This window comes from Patella vulgata, chromosome 3 (genome assembly GCF_932274485.2).
Source record: "Patella vulgata chromosome 3, xgPatVulg1.2, whole genome shotgun sequence".
Lineage (NCBI taxonomy): Eukaryota > Metazoa > Mollusca > Gastropoda > Patellidae > Patella > Patella vulgata.
This window is the reverse complement of record NC_065881.2, coordinates 8,924,608-8,950,138: the sequence shown is the minus strand read 5'-3', so window position 1 is coordinate 8,950,138 and position 25,531 is coordinate 8,924,608. Positions and strand designations below refer to the sequence as shown.

The 25,531-nt window shown below is 36.9% G+C and overlaps 1 long non-coding RNA gene across 1 annotated transcript; it reads right to left on the bottom strand.

Annotated features, from left to right (window-relative positions):
- Positions 1-619: 619 nt before the first annotated feature.
- LOC130012165 (uncharacterized) lies at positions 620-25,101 on the bottom strand. The gene is made up of 13 exons (XR_008787523.1): positions 24,983-25,101; positions 23,996-24,057; positions 22,216-22,290; positions 16,368-16,424; positions 12,343-12,410; positions 11,356-11,413; positions 9,015-9,082; positions 8,771-8,828; positions 7,985-8,003; positions 7,742-7,811; positions 6,850-6,904; positions 4,026-4,079; positions 620-704 (listed from the first exon to the last, which is right to left on the bottom strand). It is a non-coding gene; the product is annotated as an uncharacterized LOC130012165 (long non-coding RNA).
- Positions 25,102-25,531: the final 430 nt, after the last annotated feature.

Below are 25,531 nucleotides of genomic sequence, written 5' to 3'. Positions count from 1 at the left end.
ACTACATATAGATCTAACAAGTTATAGTGGGAGTTCACGTTCTATGACGTCAGATACCAAACAAGCGACATATTACCCGATAACGTCAGTCATTCGATTAACCAATTAGCGACCGCCATGTATTTTTATGTACTTTTGCTTTGTTTTGATTTCTATTGCTGCTAATGTCTACCCACAGTTCCGCGCAAAAAAAGGTCAAACGCTCGATTCGACAGACCATTTGATTGGCTGACCCCTCATTTCAAGCAGAACACGAGTTAAATAACAACGCTTCCAGATCCAAGTGTAGTAAAGACAAGTAAAACGAAATTTTGAACTATAAAAACGAAACGAAATAGGATCTGTGTTTTAACCAGACTGACATTTCAATTTTGGTTCAGTAATTTGACAATTTACATGTATTTTTATTCTTATGTATTGTATCTTTTTTAAGTTTGTAAAGGGCATCTGGGCACTTAGGTGAAAGATGTGCTATATAAATACACCATAATAATAATAATAATAATAATAATATCGTATAATTTGAAATAAAATAATTAAAAACATTAACAATAAAACTTTATCACATACTAAAAATCTTATACATATACATTTAAACAATCTTTGTATTTAACGTGGATGGTTGGATGGTCTAGTGGTTTAACAGGTGCGCGAGAAAGGTCTGGTATTTCACTCTCTCTGTAATTCATGTTTTTCCACATCATCTATAAAGAGACAAAAACAAAACAGCATTAAAGATACATTATGGGAGATTGGATAAAGAGCTGGCAGTTCTCACTATAATAGGGTCGCCTGTCCAACCTCGTGGGTTTTCTCCGGGTCCTCCGGTTTCCTCGCACTGCTAAAGACCCCTACGCGCAAGCGAATTATTGAAATAAAAAACTGAACCATATGTTAGTCCTGAAATGACCTAGTTTGTGTCGAGTGGAATTCAACCTCCTTTCTCTCTATAGGTTAATAAAGCAATAATTAACAATTAGTCTATTATCTTCAGTACAACTGGTTATTCTTCACCAGATTATTGTTTGATATATTTCACTCATTAGTGTAAAACTGTACCGGTTACCACCGTTTTGATAATTGCAATTAACTGCTCATTTACGATTAATACCAATCTTTACAGACATACTTCAATGAGTTTCATAACATTTTTCTTACAATTTTTTTCAATGCGTGTTGTAAATAAAATTTTAACAAGCCAAGCCGAATAACCAAAATAAATAGATGACACATTAATTAATCGCACATTTATTTTTTATACGCCCACATTTTCATGTGGACGTATATTTTCAAAAGTATCAAGCAATCAAACTGATTATCAACTATACTCTAAGTTTGATCACTCTCTATCAGATAGAATTTAATTTATCTTCTCGCAAAGCATCGACCAATGAAATTTCTTAGCTCTGTTTAGCTTTAGCTCGAAATGTTAATTATTGAACTCAGTCAAGACATTCACCTAATGAACATCTATATCAAGTTTAAACATTCTACCTTAATCAAAAGCAGAGTTGTTATGTTCCAAAGTCTTGACCAATCAAATTTCTTATCGCGCCTTTGCCTAAGCAAAAAAATTCTCATCATCGAACTTAGTCAAAGTAATAATATAATGAATATAATCTCAGAGTTTAATTAAAACCAAAGTTATCGTGCCCCAAAGCATCAACCAATCAAACTGCTTATCTCTGCTTACCGTAAGCAGACAATGTTTATCATCGAACTCCATCAAGACACTCACCTAATGAACGCCTACACCAACCAAGTTTGAACATTCTACCTCAATTAGAAGGAGAGTTATTGTGTTCCAAAGTATCGACCAATCAAATTGCTTATCGTTTTTCTTACCCTGAGCAGAAAATGCTCACTATCGAACTTAGTCAAGGTATTGATGTGATAAAACTATACACCAAGCGTCCTCACTCTCACTTAATTAGAACTAATGTTATCGTGTCCCAAAGCATCAACCAATCAAACTGCTTATCTCTGCTTACCCTCAGCGGAAAATTCTCATCTTCAAACTCCATCAAGGCATTCACCTAATAAACACCTAAGCCAAGTGTGAACATTCTAGATCAATTAGAATGAGAGTTATTATGTTCCAAAGTCTCGACCAATCAAATTGCTTATCGCTCCGCTTACCCTGAGCAGAAAATGCTCATTATCGAATTTAGTCCAGGTATACACCAAATTTCATCACTCTCATTTAATTAGAACTAAAGTTATCATGTCCCAACGCATCAACCAATCAAATTGCTTATCTCTGCTTACCCTAAGCAGAAAATGCTCACCTTCGAACTCCATCAAGGCATTGACCTAATAAACACATACACCAAGTTTGAACATGCTTCCTCAATTAGAAGGAGAGTTATTGTGTTCCAAAGTATCGGCCAATCAAATTGCTTATCGCTCTGCTTACCCCGAACAGAAAATGCTCATTATCGAACTTAGTCAAGGTATTGATGAAGTGAAACTCTACACCAAGTTTCATCACTCTCACTTAATTAGAACTAAAGTTATTGTGTCCAAAAGCATCAACCAATCAAATTGCTTATCTCTGCTTACCCTAAGCAGAAAATGCCCATCTTTGAACTCCATCAAGGCATTGGCCTAATAAACACCCACACCAAGTTTCAACATTCTAGCGCAATTAGAAGGAGAGTTATTGTGTCCCAAAAAGTGTGACGGACAGACGGACGGACAGAGAGACAGACGAACCCATTTTAATAGTCCCCTGCTTTCTTCGAAGTGATTGACAGAGAATAGGCTAAAAAAGCAATTTTTCGCACAATCCGGGCCACAATACAGAAACTTACGGTCCGATATATGCCAATATCGAAAGAAAGAGAGATCTTTGGGATATAATCCTATATTTCAAGTTTCGTAAATTCCAAATTTCGGAAAAGGGCGTAGTGGTGCATGACGGAGAGCCTGACAAGAACAGCTGTCTAGTCGTTCGGATGGGACCAAAACTGAGGTCCCGTGTACACATTGGCGTGCACGTAAAAGATCCCTTGACAGTTGAAATTTTAAATAAGAGTAGGCCGTAGTGCCACTGTCCGGGCAAAATGTCTCTTATATCACACTGTATGGCTTATGCCCGTCTTCATTAGCCCAGTCTGAGTAGAACAGTAGGAAGTTAAACCCCATTTGATTTCATTTTATTTCATTTCCTATTCACACAACCTGAATAAAATTAAAAATTGACAGTACACCACTGCTTGCTTCATATCGACTACATATGCCTTGTGGAAAAGTCACTGTGTCATTGTGACCTGTGTATTCCAATTCAATAACTTAAAGGGCAATTTTGGTGTCAGTCATTATCACATATGTGATAGAACTGGTTAAACACATTCCAAATATAATTTTAACACAGAGATCATTGCTACGGTAGATGCGTTATGAAGCGTTCAAGAAAGGGAAGTGACGAACGCAAAAGGAAAACACGTGTTATCCTTTTATATAACTAATTGAAGTGACGAATGATAAAAGCATATTCTAACAAGCGGTTGCCATGCAAGATACGCCCACATTTTGCAAGAGATGGACAGAGTACAATCAAGGAATTCAGGAAGTTACGATCCGATATGCATGAATATTGACAGGAACCAAGATCTTTGGGTTATAAACATGTATTTCAAGTTTCATCAAAATCGGATCAAAATTGTGTCCTCTCTCTAGAGGGTCCAAAACCTTGATAAGGAATCATTAGTGAGCAGAAATTCGCCAGTGTATCTGTTATCACTCGTCACTTCAGTTAGTTATATAGAAGGATAACACGTGTTTTCCTTTTGCGTTCGTCACTTGCGTTGTTGAAACCTTTATTACGCATCTATCGTAGCAATGATCTCTGTGTTAAAATTCTATTTGGAACGTATTTAACCAGTTCTATCACATATGTGATAATGACGGACACCAAAATTGTCCTTTAAAGTCGCTGATCATCATAGTTCTTTTGAACAAACTAATGGGACACCAATATTGTCCTTTAATGCTATTGAAACAATAGATAAGGTGTATCATACCTGGCATGCATTGGACTAGACATTGGACTTAACTGGATAGGATGCGGTATAGACCTGTAAAAAAAATATCAAAAAATACTGCATTGTATTATTAGCTTTCATTTCCAAAACGAGAGAGAGAGAGAGAGAGAGAGATGGGGTTTAACGTCCACTCGACACATACTAGGTCATTTCGGGACTAACATATGGTTCAATTTTATTTCAATAATTCGCTTGCGCGTAAGGGTCTTTAGCAGTGGGAGGAAATCGGAGGACCCAGAGAAAACCCACGAGGTTGGACAGGCGACCCTACTTCTTGTCAATACAACCGGGGAATCGAAACCCACGCCAGTTAACTCAATGACAGACCTTATGATACAGCGTACACATGCTAACCATTCGGCCATCCAACCAGCCTTTTTCCAAAACGAATGTAAAACAAGACTCTCAAAGATGCCGTTTCTGCTATATATAATAGTTCAGAAATAGATAACGAATAAAATGAACATATTAAAAATTTCATTCAAATTACTTCATTCTTGGCGAAGTTATGGCTGTGTGAAGTTTAGAGTGTTTATAATGGGCTTGAGCAGCTTGATATATGAATAAATATCTAAATAATAATTTGAAGCCAGAAGAGAGAGAGAAATGGGATTTAACGTCCACTCGACACAAACAAGGTCATTTTGGGACTAACACATGGTTCAATTTTATTTCAATAATTAGCTTGCGCGTAGGGAACTTTAGCAGTGGGAGGAAACCGGGAGACCAGGAGAAAATCCACGAGGTTGGACGAAGCCAGAAGAATAACCTGCAATAGGCAGATTTATCTCTTACATAATGCATCTTTAATTGCTGATATTAAAGATACATTATGGGAGATTAGAAAAACGAAATGAAATGGAGTTTAACGTCCTACTGTTCTGCTCCTAACCTGGGCTAATGAAGACGGGCATACGCCATACAGTGTGCTATGAGGGAAATTTTGCCCGGACAGCGGCACTACGGCCTACTCTTATATCGAATTCCAACTGCCAAGGGATCTTTTACGTGCACGCCAATGTGTACACGGGACCTCGGTTTTTCGTCCCATCCGAACGACTAGACAGCTTTCCTTTTCAGCCCCTCCGGCCTGCATCACTGACAAGGGAGAACCACGCCGGAAAATCTGGATGAACTTTCTCGGCCAATGCAGGGATCGAACACCCGACCTCCAGGCTAGCGAGCTAGCGTCTTACCCACTCAGCCACGTGAATGGGAGATTAGATAAAGAGCTGGCAGTTCTCACTATAATAGTTACAAACTAGATAATGTAAAGGGAATTTGCTGAAAATTTCAGTCAAATTGATCTACTCTTAACCGAGATTTTAGCGAGTGAATTTTCGGCCTATCCTCGATCATCATTAATAAAGTCGGTACGATAAAAAAAAAACATAGTCTCGATTATCCATTTCATGACTAAATCATGAATGGAAATCGAACAGCAAATCCAAGAAACATCGCAGGCTAGTGATGCCATCGAGAATTGATTATGGTCTGGATAAGTTAATTAATGTCTAATTAATAATTTAGATAACATTTCAGGCCTAAAGAAAGACCTACAATTGGCAGATTTTGATCTTGCATAATGTATGTTTAATCATCCATTGGTATTCAATTAGTGTGACTTGTCCCTGCATGTAAGGACGGGGGGGGGGGGGGGGGTAGCGGATGGCCGAATGGTTAGCACTGTATCATAAGGTCTGTCATTGAGTTAACTGGCGTGACAAGGAGTAGGATCGCCTGTCCAACCTCGTGGGTTATAACCGGGCTTCTCTGGTTTCTTTCCACTGCTAAAGACCCCTATGCGCAAGCGAATTATTGAAACAAAATTGAACCATATGTTAGTCCCGAAATATCTTAGTTTGTGTCGAGCCCCATTTTTCTTTCTCCCTGCATGCAGCCTGTAAGTTTATACTACAGTTACGTCGGGCTCTATAGTGTAAAGCCTATATAATAATGGGAAATAAGGAATGTGAAATAAGCCATTGAAAATAGGGCCCACTAAGTAAGGTACTTAAAATTAATTTAAAGTAATTTATATAATAATTTAATATACGGCATTGGAAATAAGGTCCATTAAATAAATTTAAAGTTATTTATACCATATGCTATCATACATTATACGTATTGACTTTACTAATGAAGGGAAATCATTAAGCATCGAATGATTGCAAATCAGTCCACACTAACTCCATCCCTTGTTTCTATTGGCAACTATAGCGTATTAGAACCTCTATTACCCACGCCAACAACGTGTCATTACTATCATTAAGTTTATCTATTTTGATGTGTTTTCAATAACAAATAGCAAGTTGAAAAATCACAATGTCAGTTCTGAAGTTCTGACCTGTTAAGTATCAAACAGTGCAAGTCGTCGATCTATAGTTTGGAAAAAGCATGATCGAATGAATATAATTAATATATTACATGTTAGTTTTTACTTAATTAAGAGTACTCTGTAATCAATACAATTGGACTTAAGAGCTCGACAATAACTGAAAGGAAGATAATTTACATATATATTGATTCATACCTTCAATACTGATCTTTCTAATTGCAACAAGACCAAAAACATTTTCCAAAAATATTTTTCAAAATTAAAACAGTCGACATGTGCCAAGGTTATAGATTGCACAAAAATCGATAATCTTCATGAATAATAGCTATAAAAGGCAAGCCTAAAATACATGACAAAAAAGTGATAATTCTTATAATTTTCCAAAAATCAAATTAAACCGATGGACGCGTGAAACAGATCGATTTAAATAAATCAATGGTCTTCATTATAACTGAAATGATTTACCGTGGTGTTTGTTGTGGATTCATTTGTGTATTAGTTGGGGTACCATTCATTAATCCTACAATGACAAATTACATCTATTGATTTGTTTAAAAATAATTACTTTCGAGATAAAAATCAAATGCGCAAAACTCTTTTACTGATTAAAAAAAATAACAAATACCTAAAAAAATAAAAACACACAAAAAAACAATCAACGTTTAAATAATTAAGATAATCAAAACTAATCTTAAAAGGTTGACATTTGATTTATTTTTAAGTGGGGTTAACTCCGTGAGTAAATCGCTGGGGATTTTGGTTCAACGTGGCTATCATAACAAGCAAGTTTTAGGTAAAGTAATTTCAAAAAGTCTAAAACTTTAAAATAAAACCAAATTTTAAACACATCATCAAGCAGCAGTTGATTCCGGTGTACATAACGAAGTTTGGTTTTAAATAGGGGCTTAGAATCTCTGTACAGGCGGCTATTTTCCACCTACCTCATCCGACAATACAAATCGTTAGTGTCAGTTGATCTATTTCAATATGGGCAACTGTGATAGAGACTTGTTAAATCCACTGCCAATGGATGTCAAACAAACGTGCGGAACATCATTGCCATTTTGGGCTTACTCCACTCTAATCTTATATATGTATGCGACTAAAGGGGCAGAAGTATTGTCTCAACTTCTGATTTTATTAAATTCTCGGGTAATCCTCCAGACGTTACGCCAATCTTGACGTTGTTCGATCGTGAACCCCAGCTGTTCAAATTCCGGGAAACGCCTCCGGCTACTTCAGCAGGACATGTTTTTAAAACCTAGTAAAATTTGTCAAAAACTTTTAATTCTAGAATGAATTCAAATACGTATTGATAGCAATATGTAGTCTGATTAAAATAAATTGGAACACTAACCCATTTTTCCACCAGATGGTGGAGTTCTTGCTGTTAAACGTGTCTGTGATAATAATGGGGTGGAAGAATGCTAAAATAATGAGATAATCAATGGCTAGAAAATCACACTTTGAAATTAGAAACATCAAAATTAAAAAACAAGATTGAAGTATTTATCAAATTCTAATAGAATTTCACCTATGATATATGAATTAAGAAGTTTTGATGTAATTTCGGAATAAAGAATAAAGTTCGGCATTTTACCTGTGATAAAGACATTGTGCTGAAAGTAAAAAAAAATGATTAAAACTTAAATACTGCATTTCGGGAGGTGTATAACATGATTCTTCCCTTGATCTACGTCAGGATTCCAACTTGGGTTATTCTAGTCGTGATCCCAGTAAACATGGCAATATACTGCTATCTATAGGGCATTAGACAGATTGTATTTGACGGAAACTAAACGTCGTGATATGTTGCGCCTGTGAAGTCAGTGAATATAAGTAGGTCATAATCGAATTATCAGATTTGTATGGAATTGGCCCGTGGCGTATATGTCATACTTCTGTCATCTTCAATAGAAGGCTTGATCTCGCTTTAACTACGTACATCTTATCAAGGCCTTCACGTAATACTCTGAATATTGCGGCACTAATTTCGATTGGGTACAAGCCCAACTTGTGAGCCTATCAGATTCCTCGATCGTCGCGAATACCAAGTCTCGCGCTTTCAAGCTAAAATGTCTACCTGTGATAATCGAGTTGTAAAGTTCAAGGTTCATTCAATGTGGAGATCACGATGTCACAACCTCTGATTGGACGCTACTGCTCAAGTGTCTGTAGATAACAAAGCTATAAGTTCGGGAATTGTGAAGTAAACAAGCAACGGCCAGATGTTGTAAAACTCGCAGTCGTTGCTTCAGGAACATGTACTTCTGTGTGCTTTTTTTATGCACTCTTTATTGTAATAAGTGAATCTTGTTGGTTTGCCAATATACACATATGTATTGCCTGGTGGTCAATAAATGCATTATTACATTATATTACTCACTGTAAAGCAGAATTAATTTTAGTCTGGTATGACGATTTCGGTGATCTTGTCGGAGAGGCTAAAAACAAAAAATGTAAGCATCACATGTGAAATAAAACTATGTTTAAATAGACTATGGGGTAAACTCAACAGCGGGTCACTGCTTTGTAGACTGTTGTCTATTTTCTTGGTGCAAAGGGATTTTTTTAAACTTTTAAGATTTGATATATAGTAAAAAAACAAATTGAAGAAAGTAAATTCTTACGATAACAAGTCGAGCCTTTATAACCCCCAGGAGATGAGGTTAAACCTATTCTACTTGGAGTAGAAACTCTGTAATATAAAACAATATAGCATTATGAGTCTTTGACTAGAAAGTTCAGTAGGACGTTAAACCCCATTTCATTTCATTTGACTAGAAAGTTAACCTGGAGGAAATCCATGGAACATTTTTACATTCACCCTAGAATATAACTTCCAGTCAAGGAGAATGGTCTGTTATTTTTCTTTTCACAACTGCACACGTGTATATTATTACACGTTATCTATATAGCTGTGTATGAGAATAATTTCTGTGAATTTGAACAATCTTTAAATTTGACAGAACTGAAAGATAATGTGGACAAAATTTATGTTGCATGAAACGAAATATACAATCAAAAGCAGGTAAGTCATCCAAACAATTAGAGTTAAACAACTCAAAAGTATTAAAAAGATCAGTTTATAATTAAAGTTTCTTAGTTGCTAACGGGATTTTTTTTTTGACAAAGTATTTCTGGAAGATACTGTCAAAAATCAATAGGACCCCTTTCCTTTGAATGAGTTAAATAACTGCTAAAAATTCCAATAATAAAAATCATATAATAAATGAAGCTTATACGGTGCTAACAAGAATTTGTTGCAATGGGGAATAATTCTGGAAGTTAATATCAAAAATTGCTGAAATCAATAGGATTCTCTTTTTCAACAAGATAGACACCCAAATACCAATATAATGTTAAGGAAGACTGGAACAAAATCTAAGCCTAAATAGGAGAACAACCCTCATTTCAATTAGAAAGACAATCTATATTAGTTTCAAATTGGATTATCTCAGCCTCTAAATGATAACGACAGATCGACGGACGCGAAGACAGACATTGTAACGGCAAAATACAATCGCATTAAAATATGTGTGTATAAATTTCATCACAAGATAATAAAGTCAAGTTTGATATAACATGGTTTAATTATGTTGCAATTCAAATCATTCCTTGATGAATGTATATATATACATGTATTAACACATGCTGTCTAAACTTGAAAGGAACAGTCTTAAAATAACATAACACAAGCGACGATAAATAAACCAATACAACAATAAATAACCCAACTCAAGCTAAACTAAAATAACACAACCCAAGAGAGAATAAATAATATAACCCAAGAGACAATAAATAATATAACCTAAGAGACAAAAAATAATACAATAAAGAACTAAAAGAAAACAACATTTCAAACCTTGAAACAGACCCTCCTAGTCCCTGGCAATTAAATTTTTTAAACATTCACATTTGATATTCCATTTTCATAATACATAAAACAAATAGTCATAAACATGTACATTTCAAATAAAGGAGATACAGACTCGTCGCTCTTCTGGTGACCCGAGGAATCTGATATATTTCGGTATTGAGAATTACCCCTTGGCGGTTGGAATTCTATATAAGATTAGGTCATATTGCCGCTGCCCGGGCAGAATTCCCCTCATAGCACACTGTACGGCGTATGCCCGTCTTCATTAGCCCAGTCGGAGCAGAACAGTGGGACGTTAACCACTATTTCATTTCATTTTACGTCTAAAGGTCAAGGCAAAAACCGTCCCAGTGTATAGGCCGCGAAACGTTCGGGGATTCATTGGTAAAGGGGGTTAACGTTTTTAATACAGATTTATTAACCAGACGTCTGGCATGCAAACAAAAATGTTTACAGTTGGAGAGAGAGGGAGAGAGAGAGAGAGAGAGAGAGAGAGAGAGAGAGAGAGGTGGGGTTTAACGTCCACTCGACACAAACCAGGTCATATCGGGACCAACGTGTGGTTCAATTTTATTTCAATAATTCGCTTGCGCGTAGGGGCCTTTAGCAGTGGGAGGAAACCGGGGGACCCGGAGATCCCCCCCCCCCCCGAGGTTGGACAGGCGACCCTACTCCTCGTCACGTACAACCGGGGAATCGAAACCACGCCAGTTGACTCAATAACAGACTTTATGATACAGCGCGCACATTCTAACCATTCAGCCATCCAACCCCCCGTTTACAGTTGGTATGTCTGGCAATACATGGCGGAATGTTTTAGATAGATGTCTCTAAGGCAACGTAATGTCCGCGTAACGGATAGGCAGCGAAACATTCAGGGACTTATTGGTCAAAAGGTTAATGTTTTAATAGGTTATTTTCACAATGTTTTGTTATTACAGACGATCTGTATGATTGCAAGACACTTAAAGTAAAAAAAAAAATATATCAAAGTTTTAAAAGGGCACAAGGTCTGGGTAAAAAAAACCCACTTATCAAACCTTTTTATAAAATTCGCGTTATTTCATTTTAAATATTTAAAACTTACTGACCTTTTCACTAATTAATCTTTTTAAATAAGCATTTTCATCTCGTAGTTTTAATATTTCCCTAGATAAAACGAAAATGTACTCAAAGTTGATAACAATATAATAATATGGGTTCAATTCTGTGTTTGGGAAGGAGCTTTATTGCTCAGGTAAAGTTTGAAATGTGGTCACAAATATACAATAAAAACAATTGGCAAGTTTTATGCAATGTGTCTATTCAGGGTAACATACCAACCTGACGTTTCTTATGCTGCTTAGTTATGTATACTTGAATAATGGTTTGAAATGGAGCCGTCCCAGATATATTTGTTGAATCAAATGTTCATTCTGTGAGGAAGACTCTTAGAACACATTGTTTCAGTCCTGTACAGACGGCTAAATCTATTTGTTAAGGCAAGCTCAATATTTTCAAGGTCGCTGAGGTGTAAATAAGGTTAGGGCACGTGATTGTTGGCGAGATTGTAGGTTAGGGTTAGGGTAAGCATTGGGGCTAGGTCCAGAGTTAGGTTTAAGAATTTGGGGGAGATCTGTGCTTCTTTTACCCAGAAAAACAAACCCTCAGTATGATTTTGTTGCAGACTATGTCCAATTGCTCGGGTAGTACCGATTCTTACAATCTGATTAAAACACAGATCCTATTTCGTTCCGTTTTTTATAGTTCAAAATTTCGTTTCATTTGTCTTTACTACACTAGGATCTGGAAGAGTTGTTATCATTGACGTGTTCTGAATAGTGTGAGGTATTAGCCAATAAAACGGTCTCTTACGGCGAGCTTTAGGCGTGTTTTGACCGGAACTGTGGGTTATCCACTAGTAACACTAATGCTGATTGGTTAATCAAATGTCTGTCACGGGCCAACATGCCCCTCGTATGACCTCTGACGCGATATTCCACTACAACCGGTCAGATCTTCATGTAGTGTAGGCCATCGAAAGTATAAAAAACGAAACGAAATATAGATCTGTATTTTAATCAGATTGCGATTCTTACCTCTCATTATCGTGACTTTGTGAAATAGCCTTTTGAGCCTTTTCAATAATACTGGTTTGATTCGCCATCTAAAAAATATAAAAGACAGCAAAAATTGGTAAGGCCAGGCCCGTAGCCAGCTTGCTAGCTTCGGAGGGGCAGTGAAGTTTTTAGGGGGGGGGGCACACCCGGCACAGTCTACAGTAGGTATTTTAGAGCTATGGTCGGCAAATTTTTTTTTTTTGGGGGGGGGGGGGGCAAAACATTTTGCCCCCCTCTGGCTACGGACCTGAGTAAGGCAGGAAGAATATCTTTCTAATCAAGTTTGAGACTTCTTAAAGATACATTATGTAAGATTTAGATAAAGAGCTAAACATTCTTGTTATAATAATTCGAAAATAGATAATGTAAAATGAATATTTTGAAAATTTCATTCAAATTACTCTATTGCGAGCCTTTTGAAGGTTTGACAAGATGTGTGCAATAACTTCAACCACCGTACTGGTTGTTCGAAGCTAAATCTCGCTCCTCCATTTTTAGATTAAATCAAAATACGGCTGAACCGTTTTAATCTTTTTAAAATCGGAGAAATCCGATGCAATCGCGAGTTTATTATGGCCAGGGTCAGTTAATTAATGTCTAATTAATAATTTAGAAAACATTTCAGGCCTAAAGAAAGACCTGCAACAGGAAGATTTAGCTCTTGCATAATATATCTTTAAATATATACTGATGTCCAAAAGAAAGTATACACACTAAAAGTATGACTAAAGTTTTGTTTATATTAAAAACATTTGATAAAACATTACTGAGTTTGTCTCTTGCGTCCAAACTCAACATTTCTAAGCAAAATAAAAAAGTGAAACAAATTGACACTCTACCCAAATACCGTATACCATGGAAAAACGACTTTGGTTGATGCAGCACAAAATGCACAGTGTATACTTTCTTTTGGACATCAGTATATGTAGATGTGGATCAGTGGGCATGAAGCTGGCTCATTAACCTGTAGGTCGAGAATTTTCCAGTCTGGTTTCCTTTTTTCAGTGTTTATCCTAGTCAATCGGTTGGGAGTAGAACATCGCAGCCTGACTGTGGACTCGGTGACATGCACTTAAAAGATCCTGCGTGATTTAAGGGATCGGTGAGGATAGAGCGGGCTCATTGACCAGGAGGTCTAGGTGTTGGCAGAGAATGGTCCACTGAATTTTCCAGTTTGGTATCCTCTTTGTCATTCGGTTGAAAACAAAAAATCGGAGCACGACTGTGTATTCGTTAATGAAGAGTAAGCCAAAACCACAGGCCTGTGGCGAAAACACACCTATTATCTGTCCAGACAAAATTCCCTCATTATAATCTGCATGGCATATGCCCGTCTTCATTTTATGGGAGCCACAGTGGAGGTAACGTGTTTTGATCCCCGCATCAGGGTGCATGACACAGGGTCGGGCAAGAGGCAAAGTATAGTCGTTCGGATGGGACGAAAAATCGAGGTCCTGTATACACACTGGCGTGTACGTAAAAGATCCCTTGGCAATTGGAATTCGATATAAGAGTAGACCGTAGTGCCGCTGAAGGGGAAAATTTCCCTTACTGCGTATGTCGTCTTTATTAGCCCTGACGGAGCAGAAAAGTAGGACGTTAAACTCATTTAATTTCATTTACATTGTATTTCATTTTATATAATGACATAACACCAGAAACCTCTATGAAAGTCTAATTCAAAATTTAATAAATACTGCACTGAATATGCCAACGTGGACTTTATGGTAAATCTTATGTAAACTATTGTCTACAAGATGGCATAGCTTCACAAAATAATTAGCTTCTTCGTCCATTCATTAGTCAAATACTCATTTTAATAAATATAATTCTGTATTTAAAGGCTAGATGCGTGATATGAATTTTCGCCGAGATATCAAATTATTTCTAACGCGGTAATAATACACGCTAAATATGTGTTCTGATTGAGAGAAAGAGAAATGGGGTTTAACGTACGCTTGACACACACTAGGTCATTTCGGGACTAACATATGGTTCAATTTTATTTCAATAATTGACATGTGCGTAGAGGTCTTTAGTTGTGAGAGGAAACCGGAGGACCTGGAGAAAACCACGAGGTTTGACAGGCGACCCTACTCCTTGTCACGTTCAACCGGGGATTCGAACCCACGCCAGTTGACTCAATGACAGACCTTATGATACAGCGTGCATGCGCTAACCATTCGGTCATCCAGCTCAGATGGTATTTTAACATTTAATTAATCTTGGATTCAATCGGATTTAAAATAGACCAATCCAATTTTCTCCGCAACCATCCGTAGCTGGATGAAATTTCTGTTTATGATAACTTTGTAAATACTGAATGAAATTAAAATTTCTCAATATTTTAGTTTGCAAGGGATTCTTATGGCGCTAAATGACGCATCGAGACTTTAAATCTTGGAAGTTCTAATCAATAATTTTGTTCTTGTTGATTAATTGCATCCAATACTAATATTTAACAAGATTTTCAAACAAACTCTATAGCCAATCTTCTGAAATTAGAAATCAACGGCCCTCTTCCATTTGAATAAGAAATGAATCTTCTATTAAAGGAACTATTCTATTGTCAACATTTAAAGGAAGTTTTTGTCATTATTTAAAGGAGCTAAATCGCTAATATTTGGGACCTAGAGATTGACACAAATGGGTCACAACGCATATAATAATGTATATAAACTGATTTACATTCAATCGTTTCTGTTTTAATTCTAATTTCAAATCAGTTATGTTCTGCGGAATAAGCCAGAAGTCTCAATCGAATGGCAACCTCTAGAGTCCGGTTATTTCAGTCTACATCGATATTATTTCTTGCGCATGCTCTCCAGAAAATAATATGGCGTCACTGTTTGACATGACTTGTGGAATATGTCTAACCTCGTTCTTCGAGTCCCTTGTTACAAATGGCGCTGAAACGCATTATGGTACACGATTCGTGTACCAATGGTAAAATGTTTATTTTGTCTTAAATATTGGATATCAGAAACCCATCTTTTTTAACAGCAAGATAACAACATCAATGCTGATTTAAACTGACAAATAATTCGTGTTTTCAATGTCGAAGATTTTGGGTGATACTGAGTTAGAGAATTAGCTACTTTAATTGGAGACCGACCAGATGTTGATTGGGATTTGGGAGCTCAAAAAACACTAACTGAATTCCTTAACAAAATGTTACTGCGAAGAAAAAACATACTGCCAGTTATAGAATATACACCCAGCATTTTTAAGGGTTGTTTTCAAGGTTTCGTTGGCCATGGACAATAATCAATGAAATGAAATGAGGTTTAAAGTCCCAGTACGCTGCACCGACTTGGCTAATAAGACGGACATACGCCAGACAGTGTACTATAAGGAACATTTTGACTGAACAACTGAGTTATTTCTAATTACAAATGTCAATTTTTTTTTAACGTATTTTCCAATGTATACGCGGGACCTCGGTTTTTCGTCCCTTCCAAACGACTAGACGCTGTTCCTTGTCAGGTCCCTCGTCACTATCAAGCGGAAATCACACGGGAAAATCCTTAGAAACTATCTCGGCTAAAATAAAAAAGAATCGATTGACTCTAGGGCAATAATCAACAACACAATTAACCCTTTTGCAACCGTATAACCGTATAAATCAGGTGCTATTTAATATGATCTATTTTAAAACGTTACCAGTAACGATATTTATCTTCTAGTTGAGAGAGAGAGAGGGATAGAGGGGGGGGGGACGGGTCGGAGAGAGAGAGGCTTTAACATCCACTCGACACAGGCTAGGTCATTTCGGGACTAACATATGGCTCTATTTTATTTCAATAATTCTCTTGCGCGTAGGGGTCTTTATCAGAGGGAGGAAAACAACGAGTTTGGACAGGCGCCCCTACTCCTTATCAACCAAGGAATCGAAATCACGCCAGTTGGACCCAATGACAGACATTATGATACAACGCGCACACGCTAACCATTCGGCCGGGTAACAAAACAGTCAGCACCACTTTTATTTATGCCTTACTCACCCTTTCTCTAATAAATGATGTTAACCTTTTTCTGTGACTTCTCTGAAAATCCATAACCTGAAATGTCAAATGTTATATGAGTAGGTAAATGTTTTGTTCAAGAGATCAAGTGTTTTTCAACAGTTAACTTACCTGTACTATGTAACTTATGATATTACAGACATCTAGTGTTTTTCAACAGGTAACTTACCTGTACTAAGTAACTTATGATATTACCCAACAGTTAAAAATGAAATGAAATGAAATGAAATGGGGTTTAACGTCCTACTGTTCTGCTCTTATACTGGGCTAATGAAGACGGGCATACGCCATACAGTGTGCTATGAGGGAAATTTTGCCCGGGCAGCGGCACCATCGCCTACTCTTATATCGAATTCCAACTGCCAAGGGATCTTTAACGTGCATTCCAATGTATACACGGGACCTCGGTTTTTCGTCTCATCCGAATGACTAGACAGCTGTCCTTGTCAGGCCCTCTGTCCTGCATCACTGACAAGGGGGAACCACGCCGGAAAATCTGGATGAACTTTCTCGGCCAATGCAGGGATCGAACACACGACCTCCAGGCTAGCGAGCTAGCGTCTTACCCACTTAGCCACCGTGATCCCCCGTCATAAACAGTAATTGTATTCCATATAGAAATAGGGAGAGAGAGAGAGAGAAATGGGGTTTAAAGTCCACTCGACACAAACCAGGTCATTTCGGGACTAACACATGGTTTAATTTTATTTCAATAATTCGCTTGCGCGTAGGTCTTTAGCAGTGGGAGCATAGGCGTAGGAGCCGGGGGGGGGGGGCAATGAAAAATTCGACGACCTTTTTTTTTCTATTAACGTTTAGAGAAAAAATATAACTAACTTATTTCTATGAGATCCACACTGCCCGAAGCTCTCTTATGATATGTATGCCCGAAAAAACGGTATTAATTTCGGGCAATTTTCTCTTATGCCCCCTGCATTACTTTGAGCTCCTACGCCTATGAGTGGGAGGAAACCGGAGGAACCGGAGAAAACCCACTAGGTTGGACAGGCGACCCTACTCCTTGTCACGTACAACCGGTGATTCTATAGAAATAGGATCTATGGTTTAATCAGATTGATATTCAAAACGTTTGAAATGATATTAAATTACCAAAGCTTTATAATGATGGTTTAAAGGATGTATTTTATGAAATGATATTATATTACCAAAGCTTTATGATGATGTTTTAAAGGAGCTTAGTCGCTAATATTTGGGACCTAAAAATTGGCACAAATGGGTCGCAACGCATACAACAATGTAATATGAATGTATATAAACTGATTTACATTCAAACGTTTCTGTTTTTACTGTAATTTTTAATCAGTTAGATTTGGCGAAATACGCCAGTATTCTCCATCGAATTTCAATCTCTAGCGTCTGGTTATTCCAGTCTACGCCAATATTATTTATTGGGATTGCACTCCAGATAAGAATATAGCGTCACCGTTTGACATGACTTGTGGAATATGCCTAGCCTCGTTTTTCGAGCCCCTTATTACAAATAGCGCTGAAACGCATTATGGTACACGATTCGTGTACCAATTGTAAAATGTTTCTTTTGTCTTTAATATTGGATATCAGAAGGCCATCTTTTCCCGGGAAGATCAAAACATCAATGTTGATTTAAACCGACAAATAAATCGTGTTTTCAATGTCAAAGATTTTGGATGATATTGAGTTAGAGACTTAGCTACTTTAAAGGATGTATTTTATGACTTATTTATTTTTATTAAAACAATACTTTTTTTCCTGGACGCCTGGTCTCACATGGTGAGTGGCCATTGTCACGCGGCGACCCATTTCAATTTCCGGGAACTACTTTTCAGCGATAGCCCATAGGTTAGGGAATGACGATATTTTTTTACCCCTTCAAACCGGCTGCGTATTGAGTCAGTAAGTTACTGATTATGAAAGAAGAGTTCGACCTTTGACTAGAAAAATAGAAGGACGCGGATCAATCGAGTATGGGATGCACATTTCTGTCCACGATTTTCGTAATAGAATTCGAGTTGTTCCGCTGCGCAATGATTATGTCATTCGGTGTTTTACACGAACGATCCCATTGCTGGACCCACCCCTACATTAAAACTTGACTGTATTTGTTCAAGTGAACATAGAATTTCTTCTAGTTATCGACCAGAAGCTAAAAAATGCTGAGAGTTCAAAAAGTTTATGACTCTAAAAGTGATATTGCCCTAGGCAAAAACAGTTCAATACATTTTGATTTTGTTGAAAAAAAAGAAAGCTAGGAAAGTAGAGTTTTCTTTGTCGATCTGGATCCACCAAGAAATACGGTAGAACAATACTGTTATGTTGTTTTAACACATTGTTTAACGTAGGAGGAAATAAAATCCTATTTTTCCTTTTAGTTATCTCTTGATTTATGTTTTAAAAAAACATCGAAAGCTTTTAGCCATTATACATATAGATTTCATGCAGCTATGGATATTGGTATTATTAACATAAAGGTCTCTGAACGCCAAGGGGAATTGTCTTCATCGACTAATCAATCCCCTACTGCTAACTAAATGATCGTTGACTTTCCAAATGATTAGTTTGAGTTTAGGAAACGCTGTCTAAACAATCAGGCGTGTATCCAGAGTGGGGTGAGATGGGGGGGGGGGGCTTTTTTTCCCCCTAGTCAGCTAAATAACGACGAACAAACAAACGTGCGACGTGTTGGCCTCACTTCAATCTAATCATATACATCAGTGATTCTCAATCAGCGGTGTGCCACGAGATCTTCCTAAGTGTGCCGACGCGAAATTTTGAACGGCACACTAAGAAATTTCGAAAAAGCATGTGATCCCAATTGAGTATTTACTGATGTCTACTGATAAGTTCATAGCTGTGTTTTTCTTTATTTAGTTGGAGTCATTCTATGTCTCCATGACTAGTCCCTGTCTAGGGTTGTATGCCGTATATGATTTGCCATGTTTTTATTTTGCAAAATTTAAATATTTATTCATATACATTTAGCCAGGTGTGCCGCTATTTTTTTTTTCATGTGTTGCAAGGTGTGCAGTTGGCCATAAAAGGTTGAGAACCACTGATATACATATATGCACCTAAATGGGCAGAAATATTGTCTCAAAGCTTCTGAATTGATTAAATTCTCTGGTTATCGCCACAGACATTACGCCAAAGCGGCCTAACTGGACGTTGTCTCCACCGTGGGATCCCCGCTGCTCAAATTCATGAACACGCCCCTGACAATATCATCAAAATATCGCAAATTCAGCCTCAAAATTGAAATTTTCCGTCATTTTCATAGTTCCTCGCCTCCGGTACAAACCCTATTTTCCAAAATTTTCTGGAAGGGCAGGCGTGTCCCACGGTGCCGTTCGCCGTGGTCCATCAAGTATAGGTACATAGGCGACCCCAGCAGCCCCATCGGCGAACCCAGAAGCCATTGCCTCCTCCCAACATTTTTGGGCTAGCTACAGGCCTGAATATATAACCGGCAGCTTACAATTTATTATCAGTCTGCAGATAAATTCAACAGCCATAAATGAAATGAAATGAAATGGGGTTTAACGTCCTATTGTTCTGCTCCGACTGGGCTAATGAAGACGGGCATACGCCATACAGTGTGCTATGAGAGAAATTTTGCCCGGACAGATTCCAACTGTCAAGGAATCTTTTGCGTGCACGCAAATGTGTACACGGGACCGTCCTGCATCACTGACAAGGGAGAACCACGCCGGAAAATCTGGATGAACTTTCTCGGCCAATGCCGGGATCAAACGCCCGACCTCCAGGCAAGCGAGCCAGCGTCTTACCCACATAGCCACCGTGATCCCCTCAACAGCTATAAGTTGTATTGATTGAAGAAAGGAAGCTTTTAGCTGAAACGTTTTATTTTACATATCATCTACATGGTTTACATTGATCTTAAAATGAATAATTAAAGTCGTCGATTAATAAAATGCAGTTTTGGGACAATATCGAATTGTTTTTAACCACTTAACCCAAATTGATTATTTAAACTTACATCTGCCTATTGCAGATCTTTCTTTAGGCATGAAATGTTATATAAACTATTGATTAGACATTGATTAACTTAACCCGATGCCATCTTATATGTCCGATTTGCATTGCATTGGATTTGAATCCGATCTTCTGTTCAACGATCATCGGTGATTAAACGCAAAAATGGATAATCGAGACTTTGTTTTTTATTGTACCGAAGTAATGGAGAGAGAGAGAGAGAGAGAGAGAGAGAAATGGGGTTTAACGTCCACTCGACACAAACTAGGTCATTTAGGGATTAACATATGCTTTAATTTTATTTCAATAATTCGCTTGCGCGTAGGGGCTTTTAGCAGTGGGAGGAAACCGGAGGGCCCGGAGAAAACCCACGAGGTTGGACAGGCGACCCTACTCCTTGTACCGAAGTAATGGTGATTGAGGCCTGGCCTAAAATTCAATCGCAAATATCTAAGTTCAGAGTGGAGCATTTTGACTGAAATCTTCAGCATATTCCCTTTATATTGCAAAATGAATATATTGAAAATTTCATTAAAATTACTTTATTCTGAGTAAAGTTATCACCATTTGTAGTTTTAACAAGATGTGTGCATTGACTGTTTTACGAAAAATCACGTTTTTAGCTTGTGGTCCTTCTAGAATTCACAATTTTTATCCGATATAAAAAAAACGTTGAAATATATCACCGTTACACCATAATGATGGTTGAATTCCAATTTCGTGAAAATTGGACCTAAACTGCCGGACAAAATGGCCAATTCCTGTACGCAAATAGTGTTAAAGTATCTAATGTGGACCCTATAGAGGTCAGAATTTTGAACTTAAAGGCTCAATGCCACTCTTGTTGTAACCGAATAATATGTCCCAATCTTTATTCTGGTCAACAAATTGTACCATTTTACAATATTCCAATTAATTGATGATACAAATTTCATCTTAACACACCTAATTTAAAACATTGGAAAAATTCAACTAAATGATTTGAAAAGCCTGACGTAAAGCTTTTCAAATGTGACTTGGATTTAAAAATATTTTTGAACCCTCTGGACAAGTAAAATAGGATTTAATGGGTAATTTACACAACAGGTAGGACAATAGCACATCTAGTACTTAGAATAAGGGTATTTTTTTATTTTCTGGAGCTGTCAAGCCAGCAAGAGTGTTATTGTCCCTTTAAAACATGTGTTTATATCACAAAGAATTCGGTTCCTTTCGATATACGCGCATATCAGACGGTAACGTCCTTGATTATGGCCCCGACTGTACGAAAAAAAAATCTCGATTTTAGCTTGAAGACACAAAATAGCGATTTTAGCTTGTGTACCCTCTAGAGGTCACAATTTTATCCGAGTTTAAAAATCGTTTAAATACACCATCGTTACACTCTGATGATAGTTGAGAAATCGGACCAAAACTGTCCGACAAAATGCTACTTGAACGCAAATAGTATAAAAGTATGTAATACGAATATTGTGGACTCTCTTAAGATCACAATTCTTGTCCGATTTTGATGAAACTTAAAATATATGTTCCTTTTGATATTCGCGCATTTCAGAGGTCACAAATTTTATCCGATCTCGATTCCTTTCAATATTAGCGCATATCAGACCATAACTTTCTGGAGATCACAATTTTTGTCCGATTTTGATGAAACTTAAAATGTATGTTTATATCCCAAAGATCTAAGTTCCTTTCGATATTCGCGCATTTCAGACCATAACTTACTGGATCATGGCCCTTTATGTACGAAAAATCGCGATTTTTTTATAACTTATTCTCTATCCATCTTCTGCAAAATGTGGGCGTATCATGCATGGCGACAGCTGATCTACCCTACCTGTACTAGTTCTCTGTTATGTTTCTTGGCCAAATCTAGAGGATCCATAAAGAAGCATTCTACTTCTGGTTTCAACTGTAAAATAAATTAAATGTATCAGAATCTCGATCTGATTAAAATACAGATCTATATTTCGTTTCATTTTTTTTTTATAATTTCGATGGTCTAGCTACATGAAGATCTGACTGGTCTGTTACGGCCAGTTTTTGGCGTGAGGTACACGGAACTGTGGGTAACCCACTAGAAACATCAACGCTGATGTTTAATCAAATGTCTGACGTCATAGGGTCAAAAGCCGCTCGTATAATCTCTGACGCGACCTTCCAATACAACTTGTCAGATCTGCATGTAGTAGAGACCATCGAAAGTATAAAAAAACGAAACGAAATATAGATCTGTAGTTTAATCAGATTAGATTCAGTTTATAACAGTTTTTTTCAGTGTGTTCGATATTTTAATTCATTACGCAATAGTTCTCATTCCATACACTTTCTTGTCCTTGGGGTAACGTCTCTTCAATACTGCCTAATGCTGCGCCAATTTTGAGGTAAAATCGACAAGATACTTGGTATGCTTCTCCTTCGGACAATTGATCATCGATCGATTAACGGCCTTCGATTTCCGAAATGTCATAAGTTTCAAGATGGCTGGTTCTTGGTTCATAGTACGATTGTACTGTTCTTAAAGATATTTAACTATATACTTCGTCCTATTGACTATTATTGATCCCAATGAAAACACCCCTTACAAATATTATATTAATATATATTATCAAAATCCCAATATCGATTATTAATAACTTAAGAAACAAAATCAATATAAAATTTAGTTTGCTGCAAATATCTCAATATTTACAGGAAGTAAATTTCTAAATTCGGAATGATTTATGAAGATCATACAGTAATCAATCTTAAAAATATATATGAAATGAAATGGGGTTTAACTTCCTAGTGTTCTGCTCTGACTGGGCTAATGAAGACGGGCATACGCCATACAGTGTACTATTAGGGACATTTTTCTTGGACAGCGGTACTACTCTTATACAGAATTCCAATTGCCAACGGATCTTTTACATGCACGCCAATGTAAACACGCAACCTCGGTTTTTCGTTTTCGTACCATCCGACGACGAGACAGCTGTCCTCCGCCCTGACAAGAGGTAACCATGTCGGAAAATCCCGATGAACTTCTCGGCCAATGCAGTGATCGAACAAGCGACCTCCAAGCTAACGAGCCAGCGTCTTACCCGCTTAGTCACCCCCACCCTAATAAAGTAATTAAAATCAAAAGTGACAATTATGGGATCGAATACCAGTCTAATATGCAAGTGGCAGTCGAAATGGCTCAAAAATGCAGATATTGATTGCACAATCTAGTGAGGAAGTTGTCAATTAATGTACATGTAATAAGATTAGTAGAATTTTTGCCTTTAAATTAATAATAGCATTATATTAACTATGGCTTTAGCTAATTATTGGATTTCATTTTGTAGAGAAGTCACATTGCAGGCACTTAAATTGAATGAGGTTGACACATAAAAAGATTTATAAAACCAAAACATAGCTGGTTCTGCGTGAAAACAGAATATCATGTTGTCAGTGATGTAGGGCGGAGGGACTGGCAGGGGACACATATAGTCCTTCGAATGGGATGAAAAACTGAGATCCCTTTGTACACATGACAGTTGGAATTCGATATAATTGTACCCTGTGTATTTCCAGTTCAATTACCTAATTTCCAATTAAACAACTAAAACAGATCAATAGAACCAGTACTGTACCTTGCTTGTTAATTTCATTGATGTACATTCTGCCCCACACATTTTACATCTCTTTTCACATCCTAAAAATAGACCTTGAAATTAGATCCTAATCTCGTTTGTTGCTTATATTCTTATATATATCTTATAAGATGTTAGCTTACAGATGCATTATGTAAGAACTAAATCTGCTTAATGCAGATCTTTCGTTTGGCCTCAAATGTAGTTAGACATTTATTCACATTCCAAGTCCATAATCAACTCTCACAACCATCGGATGGTTTAGATTTTCAACGGATTTAAACACGTTCGTAAGATAATAATTTAATAAAAAAATGGATAATCGGGGCTTTGTTTATTATCGTAACACTGATAGCAATGACAATCGCGACTACATTGTTCTTCAAACGGCCATAACTCTGCTCAGAATGAAGTAATTTGACTAAAATTTTCAATATTATTCCCTTATCATTAACCTATTTTTTAACTATTTACTATTATAAATCTTACATAATACATCTTTAAACAATATAGGCAAATCAAAATTAATAACTGGTAATAAAACATATCAGATCAGTACATATTAATATATTATGATCCCGGCTTCCATATTCAAAATTTTGCAAGCTGGTCAATTTTTGACCATGTTCGCTAGCCAAGGGTTACGATTCGCTTCTCTCGGCTAGCGAAGATGATTTTTGGCGTATTTTGTTTTACGACCATTATCTCAATTTCTATACATATATTTGTTTTTACTATATATAGTGTGTTTAAGGTTAATTTCTTTGGAATTCCAATTTGGCTGGCAAATAAATTTGTAGCCCGACAATTACACTGCCAGTCTTCCATCACTCGGAACAAATTATACTTTTAAGATAAAAGATAACAACAGGTGCGATGAGTAACTTGTACATATTTTGCATCAGGAAACTTTGTATTTTAAGTCTAATCTTTATTATTATTATTAAGTCTAATCTTTATTATTATTATTATTATTATTATTCAAACCTTCTTTTACACATTTTTCACAATAAATGTGTCCGCAGCTAGTCAATGCATATCCTTTACCATTACCAGGTTGACAAAAACATAAATTACAGTGCAACCAATCCATTCTAAAATATCATTCATATCTGAAATAAAACAAGAACTGATTATCACAATTGCTGACTAATTCAAACGAATGTTGTTTGTGATTTTGTATGCACAATTCTACATGAACATAGTGAGGGATTATTATAAATTTGTGTCGGATGTGGCAAGAAATGATTCCTTTTGGCAAACAAAAAAGAATCACGGTGAAAAATAGACGGTAATTACTAATTATTCCAAAATAGCCTTAGAACTTTAGAACCCATGTGTGTGTGGTTTTTTTTTTGGGGGGGGGGTTGGGGGGGGGGGGGCTTATTTTCATATTGGTTGTCTTTAGCATCGGGTATTAACGTTGAGAGCTAGCCTCTATATCAGACATCGTGACTAAAGTATTTAGTAAACACATAACTTCAGTCATTTACGATTTAGAAAGAAACGTGGTAATTTTTATTTTTAATTAGTAAT